The sequence below is a fragment of the Suricata suricatta genome, chromosome 9 (assembly GCF_006229205.1).
Source record: "Suricata suricatta isolate VVHF042 chromosome 9, meerkat_22Aug2017_6uvM2_HiC, whole genome shotgun sequence".
NCBI lineage: Eukaryota > Metazoa > Chordata > Mammalia > Carnivora > Herpestidae > Suricata > Suricata suricatta.
This window is the reverse complement of record NC_043708.1, coordinates 42,356,420-42,369,009: the sequence shown is the minus strand read 5'-3', so window position 1 is coordinate 42,369,009 and position 12,590 is coordinate 42,356,420.

Here is a 12,590-nt window from a genome sequence, read left to right as displayed (position 1 = left end):
AGGCTCTCAGTTGGGGAACATGGAAAATCCACGGTCAAGGTTAAGATAGGCGGGGAGACATGATGCCCTCAGAACTCACATCCCAGTGAGATCCCCAAATCCTTTGCCTGAGTAGGAGTGCTGGACAGGGATTCGGGCTTCTTAGGACCCCTCTTCACCCTCAGTGGCAATGGGCTGAGGACTGCACCGTGAGCACCACCTATCTAGTATGTCCAGGACTCTATTCCAGAATTTGTATTTAAAGGGAACCCTACTTTCTCTTCCTTTTTATTTTAGCCTTTGAGTCAAAAAGAAAACCTATTTTATTCTAAATCAAGAATGTCCTTAATGACCTTTCCCAAATGGAAGGCAAGGTGCCCATAGCCCATAATTTTAATTTAAATCAATTCCTTTCCTAGCTTAAAAAACAAACACAAATCACTTCCTAGGAAGGTGAACCTTGGGGACTTCAAATGGTTCTCGGGGTACTTTCAGGGTTCTGTAGTTGATCTTTTACAAAGGAAAACAGTACTTACCTTGCTGGTTTCTGAGAAGTTTGTGGAGAGATGTGTACCAGGCTTCAACAAAACACCGTTGTGAGGCCAAGTGCCAAATTCTTTGCGTGAAGGGCAAATCCATGCTGGTGTAGAGTTGCGGCCACATATGGTGCCGATGCCTGCTGTTTGGAAAGAATTGCAGTGCAATTAAAAGACTTTCTGAGACTTGGCAATATTGTTAATTCCTTTGCCATTTTATATGAGCAGGAGGATTAATTAGCGTTGGCTTTATAGAGTTATATCTAAATGCATATGTTTTGGGTTAGATATTTCTTTTTACTAGATTAGTCAGACTTGTTCCCAACTGTGAAGGCTGCCTCATGGGATTCATTCGTGTCTGCCTGAATGCTTCTTGTTTGCTGGGGTGTGTTATCCATTGCTGACACCAGAACCATTTATAGTGAAGCTGACTCTGTCCTTACCTTGCAGTATTACTTTTGAAGAAATCAGAAGGCAAGTGGGTAGGGATTTAGATACAAGGGTTGACCTGGTCACAGAATACCTCTTGTTTTTGTCTATTTCTGCAAATGACTTTTTAGAACAGTCTAATTTTCCCAGTTGCATTTCCTTGATATTTCTTTGTTTTCACACTTTTATAGGAGAGAGAAAAAGAGACAAAACCCCTTGCAGCAGGGCCATTTTTTTAATGAAGCTTAGAATAGTCCTCCAGAGCTACTTATTCAGACCTCCTCAGTGTTCATATCTGAGCCCAGGAGGTTCCCAGTTCTTCTGTCAATTAAGCCATAATTAGTAGAATAGTTTTTCATGGGTGCTTTGGTGACCTTGGAAATACAGGGTATTCTAGAAATAGATACATTCCATTTCTTATTGCTCATGGTAATGAGGGTAGTTTTCTTACTTCCTGGCACTGGGCCTAAAACGAGATGTGCGGTAAATGTTGAATGAATAAATGTTGGCTTGGTGCTTGGGACATTGTCTGGGGGCAGTGTCTGTCAACTTAGTCTGCATGAGGTTCACCAAGACAGCTTATTAAGAGTCATTCCAGGCTCCCCCCTCAAGTTAGGATCTGGTAGGTTAGAGGAAGGTTTCAAAAGTCCATATTTTTAACAGATATTCTGGTGGATTTGGAGGCAGGTTACCTGTGGACCTCACACATTGCAGAAGAAACTGCTCGAGGGGATATGGCATTTCAGAGTTTTAGAGGAAAAGCATCTTCAGACAAGCTTAGGCTCCTTCTCGTTTCCATCCATGCCCATGGCCTCCTCTGGGGGGTCCTCATGATGACGACTTCCTTTTTCCCAAGCTGTTGCTCAGGCCATCTGTCCAGGTGCCACTGCCTGGTCTTCTACTTCCAGACCATTGCAGAGTCCACTTTGTGGCAGATCAGAGTCTTTTTTTTTTTTTTAATGTTTATTTATTTATTTTGAGAGAGAGAAAGAGAGAGAGAGAACGAGTGAGGAAGGGGGTGGAGAGAGATTAAACAGAGAATTCCAAGCAGCACAGAGCCTGACACGGGGCTCGAACTCACAAACCACAAGATCATGACCTGAGCTGAAACCAAAAGCCAGACATTTAACCAGCTGAGCCACCCAGGCGACCCTGTAGATCAGAGTCGTGCTGTTCCTCTGGAGCTACCTGAGAGCACCACAATTGAATCACACTCCTTGGTCTTACTTTGGGATTGTACAAATTTACTGGTGGCTAGAGTGCCTTGTGCTTATTAGTTTGGTGGAGGTGACCTTTCGAGGCACCTGTGCTGTGTGTTTGTACAAGACATTGAATGATGTTAGTCATATGGGCTTAGGTATATAAATGAGATGATGAATTTTAAATTCATCGCATAGGTCAGGCTATATAACACATGCTTTCTATATATTGTGGACATTTTTTTGTCTCTGTGAATTGTAAACTTCTTTAGGAGCATTCCAGGGACACAAACTAGAATCAAACTAGATTTCCGAAGGGATGAAGCCAGTGCTGATACTTACCTGAAAGTTGGACATCAGTCTGACATAGTCATAAGATAAATAAATAGCAAAACCCCAGGGATGCAGCAAGTGGGCAGTTTTTAGCAACAGCTGATGCTGTCAACTGAGAGGGCTGTTGATAAAGCGATACAGGAAGTAACTGTGCACAAAAGCCTCCTAAGTAGACTCAGCAGGACGATGTCATCTTCACACTCAAAAGCTAGGGATGCTCCTCGCCTCCTCCCTGCCACGGTAGGAACAGAGAAAGCATTTTGTAGCAGGCAGACTTTGTTAGGTCTCACTAAATGAGAGTTATACTTTCTATAATAGCATCAGTGTGTGCAATAGTGAATAGGAGCAGAAGAAGCAAAACAGTAAAAATGTAGCCACTGAAGAATATACTTTAAAATCTAAACTAATGGCTGTTGCAGAGACTGAGAATTCTCATTTAGTTTTCCCAGCCCAGATTCTCTCGCTTTAGGATGCTAAGTGTGCACAGCCTGAACAGAAGGCATGGGATATCCTTTCAAAGCCTGTGTAATCCATGATATCAAGGCAGATTGGGAAGTCTGCTTTAGTCTGCAGATCACTGGTCAACTAGGCTGAGTGGCTGAAAACGAAAGAGAACTTTTTATTTTTTAAAATTTATTCATTTTTGAGAGACTGAGACAGAGTGTGAGCAGAGGAGGGGCAGAGAGAGGGAGACAGAATCTGGAGCAGGCTCCAGGCTCTGAAATGTCAGCATGGAGCCCTGCACGGGCCTCAAACCCATGAACTGTGAGATCATGACCTGAGCTGAAGTCGGACGCTTAACTGACTAAGCCACCCAGTCGCCCCAGGGAGAACTTACTCTTAACAAGGAGTTGGTGGTCTGTAGTTTCAGAGTTTATTCAGAAGATTAATCCTCTGTTGGTGATTTTTTCATACTTTTGGCTTTTTTGTTCAGATCCCAAGGTGGTCATCACAACTCTGAGGTTTATTCCCTACAACAGAGCTCCAAGAGGGGAGGAAAGCATATTTTCTCCCCACCCCCTCTCTTCCCCTTGTCTCTCTGTCTCCTTTTCCTTATTCTCTCTCACCTTTTCTCTTTCTCCCTCTTTTTCCATTCTGCCCTCCTCTCTTCACTTTCTTCCTTTCTTTTTCTCCTTTCTCCCTCTCTCTTTTATCCAGGATAAAAATCCTTCTCAGAGCTTCCAAAAGATTTACCTTACCTCTCTTTGACTAGAACTAAATCATGTGCTTTCCTCAGGCCAATCACGAGCCAGTGCCTAAGGGATTACCATTTTGGCTTAGACCTATCATGGCCTCTTTCCCGCATCTAGAGGGGTGCTCCCATTTCTGAGAGTGTGGCTGCATGAATGCTATCAAGACTCAACGTGCTAAGAAAGAGGAGAGGAATGACTGTATGGTGGGCAGTTGTAATAACTTTCCAGAGCTGTTAGGAATGGTATCACAAACTAGGTGGCTTAAATAATAGAAATGTATTACCTTGCAATTCTGGAGGCCAGAAGTCTGAGATCAAGGTGTTGGTAAGATTCGTGTCTTCTAAGGTCTGTAAGGAAGAGTCCGTTCCACTTCTTTCCCATTGTTTCTGGTAGTTTGTTAGCAGTCTTAGGCATTCCTTAACTTGTAGGAGCATCATCTCCATTTCTGCTTTCATCTTCAAATGCTATTTTCTCTGTGTGCCTGTTTTTGTCCAGATTTCCCCTTTTTATAAGGACGCTAGTCATAATGGATTAGGGGCCCATCTTACTTTAATATGGCCGCATCTCAATTAATTATATGTGATGACCCTATTCCCAAATTAAGGTCACTTTCTGACACACTAAGGTCTAAGACTTCAACATAAGAGTTTTGGTGGTGGTGGTGGAGACACCCAATTCTGCCATATGAGGTCAAGTGGTTGGGTTTACCGGAACACAACAACCTCAGCTACACTGCTTTCTTGTTTGCATTTAGCGTCTAATTTTGTCCAGAGAGAACTTATATACTTTCGATGTTAGAGACTAATAATAATAATATAAGAAAAGCAAGTGAGAAGAAAAGGGGACAAATTAGAAGCTTCAAAGAACATAAAAAAATTTAAAAAATTATCATTGTCATTAGTATCATCATCAACCCATCCATTTATGCATTTACCTCCTTCCTTGCTGTAATAGCAGTAGAAAACCACAGCCACTCAACCAGTAAATACTGGGAAAGCCCTCAAACAGCCATCTAAGCAGCAATAACACTGTATAGTTACTAAACTACATACTCATAAGGATTGTTAAGTAACTCTAATCATTTATGAAATTTAGTCTACTGGAATCATAAAATTGATTTTTCAAACATTTGTGTTCATTATTTAAACATCCCCCTCCCCCAGATTTGGCCAATGGAGAACACATAGAAAAGTCAGGTTACTCATTTTAGACATTTTGGGACTATGTTTATGTCAAATTTTATAAATATTTAAGATACCTTTTAGAGCTATAAATGTTACATACATTCTTAAAATAACTGAATCCACTTAGTCCAACTTTTTCTTTCTTTTTAAGAACATTTTTTTAATGTTTATTCATATTTGAGAGAGAGACAGAGAGCACAAGCAGGGGAGGGACAGAGAGAGACACAGAATCCAAAGCAGGCTCCAGGCTCTGAACTGTCAGCACAGAGCCTGATGTGGGGCTTGAACTCACGAACCTTGAGATCATGACCTGAGCTGAAGTCAGACACTTAACTGACTGAGCCACCCAGGCACCCCTCCAACTTTTTCTTTCAATGGAAAGTACACTTCCAAGAAGATAAGCATGACGTTTTCTACCTAAAATCTTAAAAAAAATCATTAAAAGGTATCAAATATAATAAAGCACCCTGAGATAGAATTATTTTGAAGTTATTTTAATAATTTTTTGTCAGCATGGCTGTTCTCTAGTGCTTTCTGATGGGCGCTCATGGACCGTGGGGAGAGGACACATGGCTCATGTCTAACCCAGCCCATATGCCTACCTCCCAGCCCCTGGCAACCACTAATCAGATGTGGGTCAGAGGAGGCTGGCTCTACTGAGCTGTGTGCTGTCATATACTGGGAGACGCCCAGTTCATGCAGGGCTCTGCTCCCCACAACATGAATTTGAGCTTCATCAGAAGCCATGGGGTTTCAGCCAGTGCACAATCTTTCTCTGTCTTCAGTGATGCTACGCAGATGAGGTCCCTATTTAGCCAAGCTGTCCTAGGTGATTGACAAGGCCACCCTTTCTTTGGCCAGACCACTAAGAAGGAGTCTGGACTTTGGCAAAAATATGTTTTCTCAAGCTCTTCCCCAGTGAGGGCAGACTTGCTAAAAATCTTTTCATGGGCTATTGCCAGGTCCTCTTCTGGACTGCAGAGTCTGAGAAGTTTGTCCTGAGCTCCCTTCTTCCCAGCAGTCTACCGTCTGATGTATTGAAGGGACAACAGTTGCTTTACTTGGTTCTGCTCCCACTACCCCTCTCTCTACCCGCCATATGAGCATGGAGAGCATCCGCTTGAGTGGTGCCATGACTGTTAAAAATTAAGGTGAATCCACTTGAAAGTGAACAATTAAGTGGCATTTATCCATTCACACTACGGTACAACCGTCACTTCTGCCGAGTTCCAAAACATTTTCCTCACCTGAACAGAACCCCCTTACCTTGCATCCAGCAGTTACTCCTCATTCTCCCTTCTGCTCCTACCCCTCCAGCCACTAATCTGGTTTCTGTGTCTGTGGATTTACCTTGTCTGGCTATCTCACATAAAAGGAATAATATAACATGAGCCTTTTGTGTTTGGATTCTTATACTTAGTGTAATTTTTTTAAGCTTCATTCATATTGTAGTGTGTATCACCACTCCATTCCTCTTTTTAATCAATTAATTAATTTTTAAACGTTATTCATTAAAAAATTTTTTTAACATTTATTTATTTTTGAGAGACGGAGAGAGACAGAGCACTAGCAAGGGAGGGGCAGAGAGAGGAGACATAGAATCCGAAGCAGGCTCTGTCAGCACAGAGCTCGGCGTGGGGCTCAAACCCATGATCTGTGAGATCATGACCTGAGCTGAAGTCGGACTCTTAACTGACGGAGCCACCCAGGCACCCCTAATGGTATTCATTTTTGAGAGAGATAGTGCAAACACAGGGGAGCGGCAGAAGGAGAGAGAGCGAGCGAGCAAGCAAAAGAGAACGAAGCAGGCTCTGCTTTGCTGGAATTATGAGTTCATGACCTGACCGAAGTCAAGAGTTGGATGCTTGAGCCACCCAGGCTCCCCGACTTCATTCCTTTTTATGGCCAAATAATATTCCACTGCATGGATATACTACTATGGCCTCATGAGAGTCTTGAAAAGGTAGCACGCACAGTTTCTGGACTCTGAGGTTCTAATTTCAGCTGCTCAAGAAAGTGTTTCCCTGTATTTTTTTAATGTTTATTTACTGATTTTGAGAGAGAGCGAGCGAGCGAGTGAGCAAGCATGGGGGAGGGGCAGAGAGAGGGAGGAAGGGAGGGAGAGAGAAAGAGAGAGAGAGAAAATGAATCCCTAGGAGGCTCTGCCCTGTCAGCACAGAGCCTGACTCAGGGCTCAATCTCACGAACTGAGAATCAAGAGTTAGGTTCTTAACCAACTGAGCTACCCAAGCACCTTCCCTATCTTTCTTAAAGAACTTTCTGACTCCATCAGTCACCTGATTGGACCTAACAGCCCTTGCCACCTGTTCTTCGTATCAGTAGCACTTGTATATCCACTGAGTGAGTTGGTATCAGCTTCCTTCCATAGTGACTCAACATCTCTTTTAGAGGCTGCCTTTCCTGTCCTGTAAGCCTGCCCTTGGCTTATTTTCATTGCTCTTAGATTTCTCCAAGGACTCGGAACTTCCCATACTCTAGGCATAGAACTAGAATTCGGAGGTTATGATATAAGCTCAGCAAAGTGGCTAGCTCTTTTTAGCTTTTATGTTTCCCTCACGTGAAAGCAGAGCCCATGGGAATGTTAAACTGCTTCGTGGTTTTAAAAATGCCAAGTGCTAAAAAGATTATGTGCAAAATGGAAGGCATAGGTGAATGTGATTTTTAAAAACTTCAGCCTTTGGGACCCCTGTGGCTGAGGGCAATAACAAACTGCCGCCCTGCTGGGCTTTGAAGGGAGGGCCATAACTCTCCTTGGCCCTTCTGCTGACTCCGAAAGCCACTTGAGACCTGTCTTAAGTTTTATAATGTCACCAGGACCCTCACTGGTGTTATAGTCCACATTTGCCTAAGAATTCTCCCCTGTCAGTTACACAGAGTGTGCACCTATGAGGCTGTCCCTGGATGGCCGGTCTTCAGGGCTAACACGTGTTTTGGCTTACTTTCCATGTCGAGACAGTTTAAAATTGCCCGGAACTGACCCTACACATTTATAAAGCCTCAGTATGCTGACATGATTAAGTGATAATTCTTTAAATGTGAGAAATGTTTTTCTACCTTGAAGCCCAGACGAGGCCTGATGAACATATGGGAAAACCACTGGCAGCTGCGTCGCGTCTTTGGGGGCCTCTTGTTGCCCACATCACTGACACCCCCTCTAGTTTGTAGTGTGATAGGAGTAAGGAGATGACATCATAAAGGGAAAGAGTTTAGCTCCATTATAGATGAAAGAAAAGCTTATCTTACCCCTGCCCACCTAAACAAGCCTAATGAAAAACCTATAAAGCTTTCCTGTTGCCACGAGGCTTGGTCCACCTGTTTGTTCAGGCTTTTCCTGAAGCTGGGATGACTACTGGCGTGGTTGGGTGTGATGGGGGGCTCACGGATGACGTCTACGCCACTGTGTTTTAAGACAATGTCCCTTAGCTCAGAGCCGTGGGGAGGAAGGAGTGTTTTCATCTCAAGGCTTTGTGCAGCTTTATGAGAAAAGGAACCCAGGGAAATCTTCCGACTCCCAAACCACACTGCAGGTCTGGGACTGAAGGGGGCACTCTGTTTCCTCTCCTCCCCCTTCTCGGCCCTGCCCCCCCCCCCCACCCCCGCCAGCATGTCCCCAATTTACTTATAAGCAAAACCTAGCAGAAATTCTTTCCCATCACCTCCCTCCGCATCATCACTAGGGCACTTTCTGGAAAGATCGTGAGGGCCAGCTTCGAGAATTCCAGGGCAACATGCTTTACAGGGCCTTGTGACCTGTGTTGGAAGAAATTTTGGGCCTTGTGCCCACAGGCTGATGGCTAAAAGGTTAACTATTATTGCAAACGGGGTGGGGGACCTGGTCAATAAACAAGAGGAAGTAAGATTTGTGACAACTTTTCATGACTTGATTAAATGCCGAGATCTCTACTGGGCAGTTGTACACTCCCATGGGGCTCACCCTGGCTCCACAGGCCAGCATGGGCCTCTCCGCCCCCGTCCCCTCTCCCACCAGTGCCTGTCATTCAGGGACCATTGGTCCAGTGTGGTCCAGCAAGCTCATACCCCCAGGGTCTGTTCTAGGCAAAAGTAGTCAGTAAGGAATGTTTCTTTGCGAAATGTGATCTGAGTTCCCTAGGCTTGGCATGGGGAGACAAGATTGGTAGGGAGGGACCCAGTGCCTGGCAAGCCCCTCCCCACCCTGCTCCCCACCCTGGGCCATTATGCAAGCTGACTTAATCTGTCCTCCCTGCCATCCTGTGATGTAGGAATTATTATCATCTTCTTTTCTAGATGAGGGGACACAGTCTCAGAGAAGTCAGATTTCTTATTTATTACTTATTTTGCTCCCTGCTGTTCTTTGAGGGATTTGAGGTAGTTAACAAAAGCACATGGAAGTCAAAAGCAAAACAATAAAGACTTGATGCAGAGAGGTGGAATGAAGGCAATGCATGGCAGGAAAAATAAGCCACCCAGAAATGCACACTGCACTAGTAGAGTGCTTAGAGGTGGCTAGGCCATAAATTTAGCTCAGGGTTTTCTAGAAGCCAAGACAGAAGGAATAATAATTTGTAGTTAGAAAAGTTAAACAACTTACACAGTAGGCAGAGGAGCCAGGATTTGAACTTAGGTTTGTCTGATGCCACAGCTCACTCATGCATTCCTTCTTTTATGGTGTGGGACTTGTGCTGTGGTCTTGAATGGTGGCCAAGGCCCAAATCTACAACAGGAAGCTAAGCAGGCTTCTGAAGGCAGGATGGGGTGTTTTTGCACCCACGGTCATCCCATCAGCCCCCTCCAGGCCCTATGGGAAGAGGATTGGGAAGGAGGTCTTTCGAGCACTCAGGCCGTGTGTGTGATAAGGGACTGTTTCTCACCATAAAGAAGGGATGCTTTATTTCTCCAGGGTGCAAAGATCAGGGACCCATGAACAGGGAAACCAGCTGCTGGAGGTTTGCTGGGCTGCAGAAGCCACAGGCTTGCCATGTGCTGTCACCAAAATTCATAATGTCGAAGGAATTCTTGGAAAGGCCAACCTGGGTTCCCTGAAGTTGAGCATATGCGGATATTAAGACTCGTTCCCACACAGGCCTAAATGGTTCTGAAGACAGAAGGCCTACTGGAGTTCCTGGTACCAGTGACACTGTGGGATTGTGGGGCAGAGTACCTGGGAAGAGAAGGGAGCAGCCCCCGTCCTGTCTTGTTCTCTGCAGCCCTTGGAGGGTAGTAAGTACCCTTAAAGCTTTTCTTCTTCGTTCATTCTTAAAAGTTACCCGGGCAGATAAAAACAAAAACTGCAAAACAAAAAACCATTAATTAAGAGACCGTAAGCAAGTTACTGACATTCGCTGTGTCCTCACTTTTGCCACCTATAAAATGGGCACAGGACTTGCCACCCCCTCCTCCCATCAAGATTTTGTGAGGCTTCACTGAGACCAGCACAGGCTGCGTCTCACAGGCCTGGCTCACCCAGGACACACAGAACATGATGTGGAGTCTCTTTCCTGTGATCTTTTTTTCATCATTTCTCTTGCCTCCTTTGTCTGAGTCTATTCTGTCCTGAGAAATCCTCTGGACATCCTGTCCCTATGGATTGTAGCCCTCTCTTTCTGGGCTGAGGATTATAGAATCTTCAGGAGAGTTGTAAGCCCACCCAGGGCACTTCTCACCCAGTAGCCTAGTGGGGAGGAGGTAGGCATCAGAAGTTTTAAAAGCTTCCCAGGTGATTCTGATTCATAACCAGGTATGAGCACTCCTGTCTCAGGCTATACTTGAAAATTTCTTTTTTTTTTTAATGTTCATTTATTCTGAGAGAAAGAGAGAGAGAGCACAAGCAGGGGAGGGGCAGAGAGAGACGATCCCAAGCAGGCAGTGTGCTCCAGTGCAGAGCCTGATGTGGAGCTTGAACCCATGAACTGTGAGATCATGACCTAAGTTGAAATCAAGAGTCAGATGCTTAACCTACTGGGCCACCCAGGTGCCCCTGGCTATACTTGAAAATTCTGATTGTTATTGCCTTCCGGATAGTTTGACCAGGGTGCCATGTACCCGCTGCTTAAATATCACTTGTTTCTACAAAATGCATGAAGTTCCCACAAGGTTCTCACCTTTGCCTGAAGACAGAGTAACTTCAACAGGTGGTTGCAGAGAGCCCTGATGGACTGCTAACGCTCCGGCACAGACGGTTTATCAGATTAGCCCCATCATCCTCACAGGTCCCTGAGGAAGCGGACTGGCATTCCTCTTGATGAGCAGTAGGATGAGCATGGTTCCAAGCCCAGGAATCCTGTTTAGGAGATCAGAAGGTGGCCCTGAGCAGCCAGCGGACAGCCAGCAAGAAGTGGTGCCTTGAGGAAGAAAATGGGAATGGGGAAGAAAGGCAGCCACCTCTCACTTAATAAATATTTACATCATTAATTTTTTAAAAACCTTTTTATAAAACCTTATAATTTCAGACCTACAAAAGAAGGTGGAAAAAGTGTACAAAGATTCCCTATACCCTTCACTCAGCATCTTCAAATATTAACCTCTTAAAAACTATAGTCAAATGATCAAAATCAGAATGTTCACATTGTTATGATGCTGTGATTACTACAGATTAATTCTGTAGAATTAAGTTCAAATTAAATAATTCAGGTTTCTCTAATCATCCCACAGATGTCCTTTTTCTGGACTGGGATCCAATCTGGGATCCCACTGATTTAGTTGTTTCCTTAGCCTCCTGGAGCCCAGAACAGTTCCTCAGTCTGTTTTTATCTTTCATGACTGCTTTTGAAGAGTGGTGGGGAAAAAAGTTATTTTATAGAATGTCCCACCCATTTGGTGTCTCTTTATGATTAAATTCAGGTTATTAATTTTGGTAAGAATATCACAAGAGATGATATTTTTCCCTTCTCAGGGTACTATAGGAGGTGGTGCGAGGTTTTTTGTTTATTTGTTTATTTTTTGTTTTTGTGTCCCCCCACAAAGTCATTTTAGAAGAAAAGATACCTATTTTAGCAGCTAACCATCTATTTGAGGGTAACAAAGCCGAGGTGAAGCTCCACCCTGAGCTGGTGCTGTATGGGACCCTGCTCTGCTGCCCCGCATCACCTCCTCACCAGCAGCTCCTTCCAGCCACTTCCTTCCTCCAGCTTGTCCTCCTGGTGTGTGAGGCCTCCTCTCAGGGAGGCAAAATACTTCAAGAAACATTCATACAATATCTTACAAAAATGGGTTCCAAAGTCATAAAAATGTAGCTGCTACCTCTAGTTAAGCAAAGTTTTCTTTGGGAAGGAAATTGGCTGTAATAAGAAGAATTGAATGTGGTTGAGGAAACAGAGGTATTTGTGCTTGTATGTGCGCTAGATTTGCCAGTAAGGAAAAAATTAAGCAAACTGCAGAAAATATAATTGTTGGTATAAAATTAGCTCATGTTCCAGTGGGGGAGTTGGTAGGAGAGAAATACTTCAAAGTACTATAGGGAGAGAAGAAGCGGAGTAGAATCACAAGTGAGAGCGATATTTTTTTTTTTTTGCCTACCCTGTCCAGTAAGAGGTTGTATAATTTTAGGATGACCTTTGCTAAAGTGACAATATCCAGAGTGTGCTTGTGAACATGGATTTATTTTTGCCTTGCTTCGGTCCTTTTGGAATAAATTAAGAGTTTTAACAGAAGTAAAGTATTAAGAACATCAGGGATGAACTTCAGTTATATATATATATATATATATATATATATATATATATATATATATATATATAT